The sequence below is a fragment of the Cynocephalus volans genome, chromosome X, assembly GCF_027409185.1.
Source record: "Cynocephalus volans isolate mCynVol1 chromosome X, mCynVol1.pri, whole genome shotgun sequence".
In the NCBI taxonomy this organism is placed as follows: Eukaryota; Metazoa; Chordata; class Mammalia; order Dermoptera; family Cynocephalidae; genus Cynocephalus; species Cynocephalus volans.
The window spans coordinates 86,808,619-86,823,765 of record NC_084478.1 but is presented as its reverse complement, the minus strand read 5'-3'; the positions used below and the strand labels follow the sequence as shown (position 1 = coordinate 86,823,765).

The following is a 15,147-nucleotide window of genomic DNA, read 5'->3' as shown; positions in this document are numbered from 1 at the left end:
ATGAAAGATTCACTTATTGAAAAAAAAAACACAACAGAGAGCTTAAGCAACAGGCTAGGGCAAGCAGAAGAAAGATTTTCAGATCTCAAAGATGGTCTTTTCAAGATAACACAGGCAGACAAAAAAAAAGGAAAAAGGAATTAAAAATAATGAGGAAAATAAGAGAGAAAGAGCAGACAACCGCAAGTGCTCCAACATCCAAATTGTGGGTATTCCAGAAGGGGAGGAGAAAGGAAAAGGTATTGAAAACCTATTCAAGGAAATAATAACAGAAACCTTCCCAGGGGTAAGGGCAGATGCAGACTTTCAGATCCAGGAAGCACAAAGGTCCCCAAACAGATTCAATCCAAAAACATCCTCTCTCAGACACATTATAGTCAAATTTTCAAAGCTCAAAAGCAAAGAGAAATTATAAAAGCAGCAAGAGAAAAGCATCAAGCCACATAAAAGGGAACCGTCATCAGACTAACAGCAGACTCCTCAACTGAAACCCTACAGACCAGAAGAAAGTGGAAGGGTATATTCAAAATACTAAAAGAAAAAAATTGCCAGCCAAGATTTCTTTACCCAGCAAGGCTCTTCTTTAGAAATGAGACAGAAAAAGTGTTTCCTAGACAAACAAAAATTGTGGGAGTCTACCACCACAGGACCAGCCCTGCAAGAAATTCTGAAGAGAGTCCTTCATCTGGAATCTGAATAACGATGATCATTATCATGAATAAACAAGAAAGAGCAAAACCCACCATTAAAACAAAAATGCCACTGACAAAAAAAAAGAAGCTAAATCATGCCACATCAAATCTCTAACTAACACTGAAGAAGATTAATAAAAGGGGAAGGAATGATCAAAACATATTTAAAACATCTAAAGAAAAAACAATTAAATGACATGAATTAAACAACACTTGTCAATAACTACCCTAAATGTGAATGGACTAAACTCCCCATTCAAAAGACACAGACTGGCTGGATTACAAAGCTAGACCCAAGTGTATGCTGTCTTCAAGAGACCCACCTCACCTGTAGAGATAAACATAGACTAAAAGTGAAGGGATGGAAAAAGATATACCATACAAATGGAAACGAAAATTGAGCAGGAGTAGTTTTTCTTATATCAGATAAAAGAGACTTCAAACCAAAAAGACATTAAAAAAGACAAAGAAGGCCACCATATAATGATAAAAGGATCTATGCAGCTAGAATACATAGCAGTCATAAATATGTATGCACCCAATATTGGAGCACCCAAATACATAAATCAAATACTCTTAGACCTAAAGAAAGAAATAGGCCCTAAAGTGTTAATAGTGGGTAACCTGAACACCCCTCTTTTAATATGCACAGATATTACAGGCAATATATCAAAAAAGAGACACAGGATTTAAACTACACCTTAGACCAACTGAACCTGGCAGATATATAGAGAACATTTCCCCTGACAACTAAATAATATACTTTCTTATCATCACATGGAACATTCTCCAGGATAGACCACATATTAGGTCACAAATCTATTCCCAGAAAAATTAGAAAAAAAAATTGAAATCATTGCAAGTAACTTTTCAGACCACAATGGACTAAAACTGGAAATTAATAACAAGGAAAAACCTGGAAACTATACAAATACATGGAAACTAAACAATAGGCTCCTGAATGACCTATGTGTCTAAGAAGAAATTAAAAAGGGAATCAAAAAATTTCTGGAAACTAATGAAAATAAATATACATTACAGCAAAACCTGTGGGATACTGCAAAAGCAGTACTACGAGTGAAATTTATTGCAATAAATGCTTATATCAAAAGAATGGAAAGATGTCAAATAAACAACCTAATGCTACACCTCAAAGAACTAGAAAAACAACAACAGTCCAATCCTAAAGGTAGGAGATGGAAATAAATAATTAAGATCAGAGCAGAACTAAATAAAATAGAGACCCCAAAAATGGTAGAAAAGATCTATGAAGCAAGAAGTTGTTTTTCTGAGAAAGATAAATAAAATGTACAAACCATTAGCTTGGTTAACAAAAAAAGAAGAAAGAAGACCCAAATAACAAAAATCAGAAATGAAAAGGGAGACATTACAACTGATACCACAGAAATACAAAGTATCATTAGAGACTATTATAAACAACTGTATGATAACAAATATGAAAACCAGAAAGATATGGATAAGTTTCTGGACACATACAAACTACACAGACAGAACCAAGAAGAGGTAGAAAACCCAAACAGACAAATTACAAGCAATGAGATTGAAGTGATAATCAGCAATCTTCCAATAAAGAAAAGCCCACATCTGCATGGCTTTACAACTGACTTCCATCAAACCTTTAAAGGGGAATTAATACCAATTCTCCTCAAACTATTCCAAAAAATTGAAACAGAAGCCATTCTCCCAAACTCATTCTATGAGGCCAACGTAATTCTGATGCCCAAAGCAGATAAAGACAGAACAATAAAAAAAAGAAAGAAAGAAAATTACAGGCCAGAATACTTGATGCAAAAATCCTCAACAAAATATTAGCAATCAGAATACAGCAACACATCAAAAAATTTTATACATTATGATCAGGTGGGATTCATCCCAGGGAAGCAAGGGTGGTTCAAAATATGTAAGTCAATAAATGTGATATATCACATCTACCATATCAAGGACAAAAACCATATGTTTATCTCAATGGATGCTGAAAATCATTTGAAAAATTCAGCATCCCTGATAAAGACTCTAAACAATTTAGGTATAGAAGGAAAGTAACTCAACACAATAAAACCCGTCTATGACAAATGTACCACCAGTATCATTCTGAATGGGGAAAAACTGAAGTGTTCTCCCTTAAGATCAGGAACTAGACAAGGATTCCCACTCTTGCCATTTCTTTGTAACACAGTACTGAAAGTACTAGCCAGAGCAATCAGGGAAGAGAAAGAAATAAAAGGGGTCTAGATTGGAAAAGATGAAGTCAAACTGTCTTTATATGCAGATGATATGGCACTATATATAGACAAACCTAAAGGCTATCAAAAAACTCCTAGACCTGGTTAATAATTTCAGTAATGTTGCAGGTTACAAAATAAATGAGCCAAAATCAGTTGCATTTATATTCTCCAATAATGAACTAACAGAAAAAGAAATCAAGAATGTATTGCATTCTATGGATTGTATTGTATTGTATGTAAGGTATTGTATTGTATTGTAGCTAACAGAAAGAGAAATCAAGAATGTATTTTTAATAAAAAATAAAAATAAAATAAAAAATAAAATGCCTAGGAATCAATTTAACCAAGGAGGTCAAAGATCTCTACAATGAGAACTACAAACCACTTCTGAAAGAAATTTAAGAAGACACAAAAAGATGGAAAGACATTCCGTGATCTTGGATTGGAAGAATTAACATTGTGAAAATGTCTATACTTCCCAATGCTATCTACAGATTTAATGTAATTCCCATCAAAAACCAATGACATTCTTCATAGAAATGGAAAAACCAATCTTAACTTTCATATGGAACATCAAAAGACCCCGATTAGCCAAAGCAATCCTGAGTAAAAAAATAATAAAGCCAAGGAATAACACTACCTGACTTCAAATTATACTACAAAGCTTTTGTAACGAAAAAAGCATGGTACTGGCATGAAATTAGACACTCAGACCACTGGAACAAAATAGAGAACCCAGAAATCACCCCTCAGGCTTACAGCCATCTGATATTAGACAAAGGCGTCAAAAACCTACATTGGGGAAAAGACTGCCTCTTCAATAAGTGGTTTTGGGAAAATTGGATATCCATATGTAGAAGAATGAAACTGGACAGGCACCTGTCACCATTTACTAAACTCAACTCAAAATGGATTAAAAATTTAAGTTTAAGACCTGAAACTGTAAAATTACTAATGAAAAATATAGGAGGAACACTTCAGGTACTAGGTCTTGGCACAGACTTTATGAACATGAGCCCCAAAGCACAAGCAACAAAAGATATAATAAACAAATGTGACTATATCAAACTCAAAAGCTTCTGCACAGGAAAGGAAACAATCAACAGTGGAATGACAACCTACAGAGTGGGAGAAAATATTTGCTAACTATGCATCCGACAAGGGATTAATATCCATACTATACAAGGAACTCAAGCAGTTACACAGAAAAAAAATGAATAACCCAGTTAAAAAATGTGCAAAGGAGATGAATAGGCATATTTCCTTTTTTTTTTTTTTTGTGGGTTGATTTTTTTTTAATTATTATTATTTTTTAACTTTTATTTTGTCAATATACGTTGTGGTTCATTATTGTGGCGCCTTACCAAAACCTCCCTCCCTCCTCCCTCTCCTCCCTCCCCCCCAAAAATGTCCTTTCTGTTTGCTTGTCGTATCAACTTCCAGTAATTGTGGTTGTTATATCTTCTTCCCCCCCCTGGTTTTTTGTTTGTGTGTGTGTGTGTGAATTTATATACTAATTTTTAGCTCCCACCAATAAGTGAGAACATGTGGTATTTCTCTTTCTCTGCCTAACTCGTTTCACTTAATATAATTCTCTCAAGGTCCATCCATGTTGATGTAAATGGCAGTATTTCATTCGTTTTTATAGCTGAGTAGTATTCCATTGTGTAGATGTACCACATTTTCCGTATCCACTCATCTGATGATGGACATTTGGGCTGGTTCCAACTGTTGGCTATTGTAAAGAGTGCTGCAATGAACATTGGGGAACAGGTATACCTTCGACTTGATGATTTCCATTCCTCTGGGTATATTCCCAGCAGTGGGATAGCTGGGTCATATGGAAGATCTATCTGCAATTGTTTGAGGAACCTCCAGACCATTTTCCATAGAGGCTGCACCATTTTGCAGTCCCACCAACAATGTATGAGAGTTCCTTTCTCTCCGCAACCTCGCCAGCATTTATCGTTCAGAGTCTTTTGGATTTTAGCCATCCTAACTGGGGTTAGATAGTATCTCAGTGTGGTATTGATTTGCATTTCGCGGATGCTGAGTGATGTTGAGCATTTTTTCATATGTCTGTTGGCCATTTGTATATCTTCCTTAGAGAAATGCCTACTTAGCTCTTTTGCCCATTTTTTTAATTGGGTTGCTTGTTTTTTTCTTGTAAAGTTGTTTGAGTTACTTATATATTCTGGATATTAATCCTTTGGCAGATGTATATATTGCAAATATTTTCTCCCACTCTGTTGGTTGTCTTTTCACTCTCTTAATTGTTTCTTTTGCTCTGCAGAAGCTTTTCAGTTTGATATAATCCCATTTGTTTATTTTTCCTTTGGTTGCCCGTGCTTTTGGGGTTGTATTCATGAAGTCTGTGTCCAGTCCTACTTCCTGGAGTGTTTCTCCTATGTTTTCTTTAAGAAGTTTTATTGTTTCAGGGTGTATATTTAAATCCTTAATCCATTTTGAGTTGATTTTGGCATATGGTGAGAGGTATGGGTCTAGTTTCATTCTCCTGCATATGGATATCCAGTTATCCCAGCACCATTTGCTGAAGAGGCAATCCCATCCCCAGTGAATAGGCTTGGTGCCTTTGTCAAAGATCAGATGGCAGTAAGTGTGTGGGTTGATTTCTGAATTCTTTATTCTATTCCTTTGATCAGTGTGTCTGTTTTCATGCCACTGCCATACTGTTTTGGTTATTATAGCTTTGTAGTATACCTTAAAGTCTGGTAGTATTATGCCCCAGCTTTTTTTTTTTTTTTTTTTTTTTTTTGCTTAGCATTTCTTTGGCTATGTGTGGTCTTTTATTATTCCATATAAATGTGTGGATAGTTATTTCCATTTCTGAGAAAAAATGTCTTTGGAATTTTGATGGGGATTGCATTGAATTTGTATATCACTTTGGGTAGTATGGACATTTTCACTATGTTGATTCTTCCAATCCAAGAGCATGGGATATCTTTCCATCTTCTTGTATCCTCTCTAATTTCTCTCAGCAGTGCTTTGTAGTTCTCATTAGAGAGATTTTTCACCTCCTTGCTTAACTCAATTCCTAAGTTTTTTTTTTTTTGGTCGCTATTGTAAACGGGCAGGCTTTCTTGATTTCTCATTCTGCATGTTCACTATTGGAGAAAAGAAATGTTACTGATTTTTGTGTGTTTATTCTTTATCCTGCTACTGTGCTGAAATCATTTATCAATTCCAAGAATTTTTTTGTTGAGGTTTTAGGCTGTTCGATATATAGGATCATGTCATCTGCAAACAGGGACAGTTTGACTTCATCTTTTCCAATCTGGATGCCCTTTATTTCCTTCTCTTCTCTGATTGCTCTTCCTAGTACTTACAACACTATGTTGAATAGGAGTGGTGAGAGTGGGCACCCTTGTCTAGTTCCTGTTCTTAAAAGAAAAGCTTTCAGCTTTTCCCCATTCAGGATGATATTGGCTTGGGTATGTCATATATGGCTTTAATTATGTTGAGATACTTTCCCTCTATACCTAACTTATAGAGGGTCTTTGTCATGAATGAGTGCTGAATTTTATCAAATGCTTCTTCAGCATCTATACAGAAGATCATATGGTCCTAGTGTTTGACTTTATTAATATGGTGTATCACATTTATTGATTTGCATATGTTGAACCAACCTTGCAACCCTGGGATGAATCCCACTTGATCGTGGTGAATAACTTTACGTATGTGTTGCTGTATTCTGTTTGCTAGTATTTTAGTGAGGATTTTTGCATCCATATTCATCAAGGATATCGGCCTGTAGTTTTCTTTTTTGGTTATATCTTTACCTGGTTTTGGTATCAGGATGATGTTTGCTTCATAGAATGAGTTTGGGAGGTTTGCGTCTGTTTCAATCTTTTGGAATAATTTGTAAAGAATCGGTGTCAATTCCTCTTTGAATGTTTTCTAAAATTCTGCTGTGAATCCATGTGGTCCTGGGCTTTTCTTTGTTGGGAGCCTTCTGATAACAGCTTCAATCTCCTTTATTGTTATTGGTCTGTTCAAATTTTCTACATCTTCATGGTTCAGTTTTGGGAGCTTGTGTGTGTCCAGCAATTTATCCATTTCCTGCAGATTTTCAGATTTGTTGGCGTATAGTGGTTTATAGTAGTCTCGAATGATTCCTTGTATTTCAGATGAATCAGTTGTAATATCGCCTTTTTCATTTCTAATTTTGGTTATTTGAATCTTCTCTCTTCTTTTTTTTTTTTTTTTTGTTAGCCATGCTAATGGTTTGTCAATTTTATTTATCTTTTCAAAAAACCAACTTTTTGATTCATTGATCTTTTGAATTTTTGCGGGGTTTCAATATCATTCAGTTCTGCTCTGATCTTAATGATTTCTTTCTGTCTGCTAACTTTAGGTTTGGATTGTTCTTGTTTTCTAGTTCTTTAAGGTGAAGTGTTAGGTTGTTCACTTGCCATCTTTCCATTCTTCTGAGGTGAGCATTTAATGCAATAAATTTCCCCCTTAATACTGCTTTTGCAGTATCCCACAGGTTTTGATATGATGTATTATTATTTTCATTAGTTTCAGGAAATTATTTGATTTCCTGCTTGATTTCTTCTGGGACCCATATGTCATTAAGTAGAATGCTGTTTAATTTCCATGTGTTTGTATTGTTTCCAGAGTTTCATTTGTTATTAATTTCTAGTTTTAATCCATTGTGTTTTGAGAAAATACATGGGATAATTCCAATTTTTTTGAATTCGTTGAGACTTGATTTGTGACCTAATATGTGATCTATCCTGGAGAATGATCCATGTGCTGATGAGAAAAATGAATATTCTGAGGTTGTTGGATGGAATGTTCTGTAGATATCTGCCAATTCCAATTGGTCTAGAGTATTGTTTAGATCTTGTGTTTCTCTACTGATTCTTTGTCTAGATGATCTGTCTAATATTGACAGTGGGGTGTTCAGGTCCTCTGCTATTATGGTATTAGTGTCTATTTTCTTCTTTAGGTCTAATAGAGTTTGTTTTATAAATCTGGCTGCTCCAACATTGGGTGCGTACATATTTATGATTGTTATGTCTTCTTGATGGATCAGTCCTTTTATCATTAAGTAGTGTCCCTCATTGTCTCTTTTTACGGTTTTTAGTTTAAAGTCTATTTTGTCAGATATAAGAATAGCTACTCCAGCTCGTTTTTCTTTTCTGTTTGCGTGGTAAATCTTTTTCCATCCTTTCACTCTTAGTCTGTGTGAGTCTTTATGGGTGAGGTGGGTCTCTTGAAGGCAGCATATAGATGCGTCCTCCTTTTTAATCCAGTCAGCCAGTCTGTGTCTTTTGATTGGGGAATTTAAGCCTTTTTCATTAAGAGTTGTTATTGAAAGGTGTTGATTTATTCCTAGCATTTTATTGGTTGTTTGGTTGTCATAGGTGTCTTTTGTTCCTTGCTTTCTGATTTACTGTTTGGTTTCTGTGTTTGTTAGTTCCTTAGGTTGTAGATAGCATTTTTGTTTCTTTGTTTTCTCTTCATGAATGCCCTTTTTATTATACTAGTGGGTTTTGATTTTTCTTGGGTTTTTATGTCAGTGGTAGTTATTTTTCAGGAACCAAACCCAGTTCTCCCTTGAGGATTTCTTGTAAGGGTGGTCATGTGGTAGTGAACTCCCCCAGTTTTTGTTTGCCTGAGAAATATACTACTTGCATTCATTTCGGAATGATAGCCTTGCAGGGTAGAATATTCTTGGCTGGCAATCTTTGTCTTTTAGTATTTTGAATATATCATCTCATTCCTTTCTAGCTTTTAGGGTTTATGATGAAAAGTCTGATGTTAGCCTGATTGGGGCTCCCTTATACCTGATTTGATGCTTCTCTCTTGCACCTTTTAAGATTCTCTCTTTGTCTCTGAGTTTTGTCAATTTGACTATAACATGTCTTGGAGGGGGCCTTTTTGGGTTGAAGACCTTTGGAGATCGTTGAGCTTCCTGGATCTGAAGATCCATGATTTTTCCTATACCTGGGAAGTTTTCTGCCACTATTTTGTTGAATATGTTTTCAATGCAATCTCCATTTTCCTCCCCTTCTGTGATACCCATGACTCGGATAGTTGAGCACTTAAGGCTGTCTGATATCTCTCTCAGATTTTCTTCAATGTCTTTGATTCTTTTTTCTTTTTTTTTTTTTTTTTTTTTTGTTTGCTTGTGTTATTTCAAACAGCCCGTCTTCAAGTTCAGAGGTTTTCTCTTCAACTTTGACAAGCCTACTGGTTAAACTCTCCGTTGTGTTTTTTATTTCACTGAATAATTTCTTCAGTTTGGCAAGTTCTGCTACATTTTTTTTCAGGACATTGATTTCCTTGTACATTTCCTCTTTCAGGTCCTGTAATCTTTTCCTCATTTCATCATGATGTCTAGCTGAGTTTTCTTGTATCTCATTCAGTTTCCTTAGAATTATCACTCGAAATTCCTTGTCAGTCATTTCAAGGGCTTCTTCTTCTATAGGATCTAGAGTTTGAGGTTTATTAACTTTTGGTGGTGTATTTTCTTGATTTTTTGTATTTCTGGTATCTTTTTTTTGATGTTTATTCATTGTGGCAGGGGGTCTCACAGTCCACCGGTTTGAGACTTTTGACTAACTAAGATGTTGCTTTTGTTGCCAATTTGGTGTGGCTACCTCCGTGACTGCTCTGTTGGCCTCTATTGCCTTGTGTGTTTGGTTGCCTCAGGTCTTGGGCCTCTCCAGGGAGCCACCTCTCTGGTCAGCTTGGACTCTGCTGGGCTGCTGGATCACGGGGTGGTACCGCAGGGTGTGTGGTCTCTGCTGAGCTTCTACTTTCTGTGCAGGACTTCTCCCTGTTCCCTGCGCTCTGGCCCGGGCGTTGGATCATGCAATGGCGACCCCACAGGGTGTGTGGTTTCTGTTGAGTCTCCGCCTCCCTAGCCACACGTCTCCCTGCTCTGTGCGCACTGGGCTGGGCTGGGACGTGTCTTCTGCAGCCCTCGTCTATCAGCTGGGCCTTCAAGATCCTGCTCGGCACCACCTTGCCCAGGAAGTCTAGCAGGTTTCTGCTAGGCACAGATAACCGGTCGCTCTGGGTGCCTTTGTAGCACTGTGTAGATCTTTCTCGGGACTTATCACCTTCCTCCTGGTATCATGGTTATTTGTGTACTTGTCTTATCTCCCACACCAGAGCATGAGCTCCTTGGGGGAGGAGCCTGCAGCACACGGTTCACCTTTGAATCCCCCCAGTGCAGACCGAGTCTGGTGCCCGCCTGCAGTCAGCTCTCTGGCAGGTTCAAGAGAACTTGGGTACTCTCCGATCACACTATTCCTAACCAGAAATCGGTTAGGCATTTTTCCGAACTGGTGTCCACAGAGATGGTATCTGCCTCCCGTAACAGGAAGTTTACTGGGGGCCGGAGCCCAGGGTGTGATGGAGTGACAGTCAGCCCAGCCCATACTTCCTTGCCCTCCCGATGCTGGCTGGGGATGCCCCATGCCACCAGCCCCGCCAGAGAACCATGCAGGGAGTGGGAGGGGAGGCCGGCCCACAGGCCCTGGGAAGCCCTGCGTCAGGGCATGCAAGTCAGAAGGCTCAGTGAGGAGCCGAGCCGGGCAAGGAGGACAGGCTTGACTGAGCCGGGCCGGAGCCACCACCACCTGAGAAAATGGAGGCAGCCCTGGGGCCGGTGAGTGTCCTGGTGGGGCAGGTGGAAGTCGGGCGGGCATCTGCCCCCCAAGCAGGGCCGGGCCAGGGGTCACTCACAGGGCTGTGCAGGGTCGGGTGCCTCCCTCTCTGCCTCTGCGTCATCACCGTCCCCGTTCTCGGCCGCCACCGCCTCGGGCTGCTCACTTGGTCCCGCGGCATGGCTCGGGCACTCCCAGGAATCTTCTTTTATGCCAGCCTGAAACTTCGAATCCTGAATAGGGCAGCTGGCCGCCTTCAGCACGGCCCCGGCCTCTGGGATCCTGGCAGCGTCAACAGCAGCCCTGGCACCATGTTCCCTGTTTAGAGACTAGCTTTTGCAGCTAAGAAACAGTTCTTTTCCTGCTCCATACTTCAAAGCTGAATAGACATTTTTTCAAAGGAAGACTTACAAGTGGCCAACAAGTAAATGAAAAATGCTCAACATCTCTAGCCATCAGGGAAATGCAAATTAAAACCAAATTGAGATATCACCTCACCCCAGTTATACTGGCTATAGTAAAAAAGGCAGGGAATAACAAATGCTCGTGAGGATGTGGAGAGAAGGGAACTCTCCTACATTGTTGGTGTGACTATAAATTTGTACAACCACTATAGAAAACAGTATGGAGGTTTCTAAAAGAACTATAGATAGATCTTCCATACTATTTAGCAATCCCACTTCTGAGTATATACCCAAAGGAATAGAAATCATTAGGTGAAGGGGTATCTGCATTCCCAGGTTCATAGCAGCTCTGTTCACAATAGCCAAGATATGGAACCAACGTAAATGTCCATTGATGGATGATTGGATAAGGAAAATATGGTATATATACACCATGGAATACTACTCTGCCATAAAAAAGAATGAAATTCTTCCATTTACAACAATATGGATGAGCTTGGAGAAACTTATGTTGAGTGAAATAAGCAAAGCACAGAGGGATAAACACTGCATGTCTTCACTCATAAGTGGGAGCTACAAGAGAAAGAAGGAAAGAAAGACCACAGTTGTGCACTGGACTTGCAGAGGGAGAGAACATACCTAGGGATACAAAGGAGTGAGGGAAAGGGAGATGGGGTGGGACGTCAGTGATAATTAGGTAGAGGACACTGGGTATAATCACAGAATGTGGTAATGGGCATGCTGCCAGTATGGATCTGTCCATCACATCTTGGGCACAAGTGGTTACAATCAGCTTTGTATCCCACCAATATTCATAACCAATAAAAAAAAGGAGCATATTTATTTGGGAAATTTTTGTTGTAGATTAAAAGGGCAGCAAACCACAGAGCTAGAGCTAGCCAAAGTGGTTAATGATAAAATATAGAATGTAGTTTCTCTAAGTGATGATGAAGTCATGTGTCTCTCTTTGAGAAACATGGAAAAATCAGACACTTTTTTATGAACAGTGTCAGCCACCTAAAATATGCCAGATAGAGTATGATGGAAGGTATGTCTATTTTCAGTGTTTGTTAATACAAGAGCAAGTTTACATTTGTGGCTAAATCCATCTGATCAAGATTTGGTCCACAAAGTTATTTGATGTTGAGTCCACTATGGTGTGTATTTAAAAATTGGTTCATACCACTTTTTGATCTATGGACATACAAAATGGTGAATGAGCTTAATTAATCACTGGTGCCAAATACAAAGCCTTATACATAGAAGTTACTTTTTTAGAACTTGTTTAGAATTTAAATGTTTGTTGAATGATTGTATATTTTTCCACTTCAAAAAGCTCGTGGAAAGATTCATATTATCTTTTAATTCTATTTTTCCATGAACTTTTTGAAGTAGCCTGGTACACTTCTGTATCCCAATAAGAAATTGTTGGCGCATACTTTCCCAATACTTAATAAAATAAGTTTAACTGAGTAACATCTAATATTGAGATCCTATAATTATTTTGCTCATTTATTCAATAAGCATTACTTATTCCAGTTGCCAATTAATTTTCCAGAAGCAAAGGTAGAATTAAAAACGAGATTTTTTTCCCTTTAATCAAGTGAGCCCTTACGAAGAAAACACCAACACAACAGCACAAGAAAAAATAGTAAGTCTGAGTGCTACTTCCTACTGTCCATAAACACAATGAGGAAGAACAAGATTTCTACATTAGATCGAAGCAAGGAATGGCGCACACTAATGGTAGAAAGATGGAACAACTCAGGACCTACAGTTTTGTCCCTGTACAATACTGGATTGTCTTCATCCTGTCAAAGAAGAGGAATTCAACCAATTGGTTCTACCGGGTATAACAACAATGGCATAGAGTTAGGTCAGGCTGCTTTAGAGAGAGGATCAGAGAACCTACTTTTGTATGAAGTTAACTGGATATAATAATGATTAATGAATGTTGTCAATTGTCTATTAATTGGGTCACATATGCACAAATAACTTAGAAATCACCTCAAATTATCTCCATATAAGCTAAATGTGCTCTTCCCCCCCCCCCCAAAATGTTAAGATTTTATTTACAAAGCTTTTTTGTTGGACAGAAAGTAAAAATGCTGTTACAGTCTCGGTGTAAATGGTAACCACAGACAGTTGGCTCACCAATTACAGCTATCCACACTACCGCAAGAGTCTTACATGCAAACTTAACAACGCTTACAATTGTGTTGGGGTGAAGTCCCCAAGCTTCGTGGTGGATTACCAAGAGGGACTAAATGGAGGAAGACGGAACGTCACAGAAACTATTCTTTGGCTCTTCGGCTGGGTGGGCGTCCTGGGGTTTGTATCATAGCTGCTGCTGCTGCTGCTGCTGCTGCTGCTGCTGCTGCTGCTGCTGCTGCTGCTGCTGCTGCTGCTGCTACTACTACTACTACTATTATTATTATTATTATTATTATTATTATTATTATTTTAAAACAGCTACAAAATCCATGAGCAGTTCAACTAATACTGAACAGTTCTGTTTTTGCAGGTCATGTGGGGTCTTAATCATCTTCCCCTTCATCATCTGTTTCTCTTTTCCTCTTCTCACCATTCCCGCTTTCTTTCCTCCTCTTCATCTTCATCCTCATCTTCTTCATCTTCATCACTTACCCAGCATGTCCAAATTCTTATTCCTCCACACTGATTTCATCTTCATCTTCATCCTCTTCTTCATCATACTCTTCTTTACCATCTTCATCCTCCTCGTCCTCCTCATCTTCTCTTTCTTCACCCTCTTCCTCTCCATCCACGTCATTGACCTCAGAATCTGAATCGGAGGATTCCCGGTCCTCTCAGTCATAGCCATCCAGGTAAGTCAGCTGGGGCTGGAGCCTGAAGACACTCTCTCGGTAGTCATTCAGGTTAGTAACTTCACAGTTAAATAGATCCAGGCTTTTCAGACAGTCCAGCTTTTTAAAAGATTCCAAAGTGCTGATATCCTTCAATTTATTATTTCCACTTAAGTTTAGATGTGTGAGATTTGGAAGTTTTTCTGCTAACATGTCCAGACCTCCAAAGATTCTATTGTCACTGAGCTCAAGCTTTTTCAATTTCTGTAGCTTGGGGAGATTTGAAACTGAAATCAAGCCTACATTTATTAAACTAAGGATCTCTCAGTTCACAAATTCAGCTGTTTAGCCCTCAATTTTTCCATAATTTCATTTGCAATTATCCAAGATAAATTCTCGAACAGCTGCCAGGGTCAGTTCCTCAACTCCAGGTGGATCCTCCTCTTCATGTCTGTGTTTCCCTCTTCCCCTCTCTTCAAACTTAACTCCGCGGGGAAAGGTGTCCCAGCCTGCACAGCGAGAGCTGTAGGAAGGGGTCTGCTCGCGGCAGAGGCCCACCACGTGGTCTTGGGTGGCGTGCGGCATGCAGGCAGGCGAGCTGAGCCACTGGAGCTAAGTTACTCACGGGAGCGGAGAGAAACCATAGAGGGAAAAGGGGTGGAGCATGGTGCTGGCCTCAAGACCGCTGCCCCCAGCCGGGGCCCCAGGTAAATGTGCTCTTTAAATACACATGCAATTTGGTTCCAGATTCAAAGTACTACACAGTCATTGCATCATCTTCCATATAAATTAAGGCTGATGAATTTCAAGTAATTATGAGGTAGAGTGATAACCAAAAGGAGATTGTGTTGAACGCCGGATGAGATTTTATTTTTATATTCCTCTTACAACCCTACCAGCAACCAACACCACCATCATCACCACCATCTCAACTGGCAAAGTGCTATGATAGGCACGGTTGGGCATAAGTCAATTTCTCAAACATGTATCCTTCCATCTATGACTTAGTCTGTCTCTCACAGTTATAAATTAGAAAGTAAGAAAGACATAATTTCATTTCATTCTATCCAACCCAAATCTAGTGAATCTTTTCCTAAATTGAGCTGGGCAACTTGTGGCCATTGGATGGTGGCAGAAGACCAACGACTAGTACAAACAAATGCTGGCTAATGAAAGTATCCAATTCTCCTTGAGCAATTGCCAGAAATGGTAAAACTGTTGAATTATGTACGTGAGGATCCCAATTTTGTAAGTCTGGAATGAAATATGGATCCCAGTCTGCTCTTGAGCACTTACAGGGCGTGATCACAGCCCAGAGGAACAGCAAGGTTGCT

The 15,147-nt window shown here is 38.9% G+C and overlaps 1 pseudogene; it reads right to left on the bottom strand.

Moving 5' to 3' along the window:
* Positions 1-13,525: 13,525 nt before the first annotated feature.
* On the bottom strand, positions 13,526-14,262 carry LOC134367659 (acidic leucine-rich nuclear phosphoprotein 32 family member B-like; annotated as a pseudogene).
* Between the last annotated feature and the right edge of the window lie 885 nt (positions 14,263-15,147).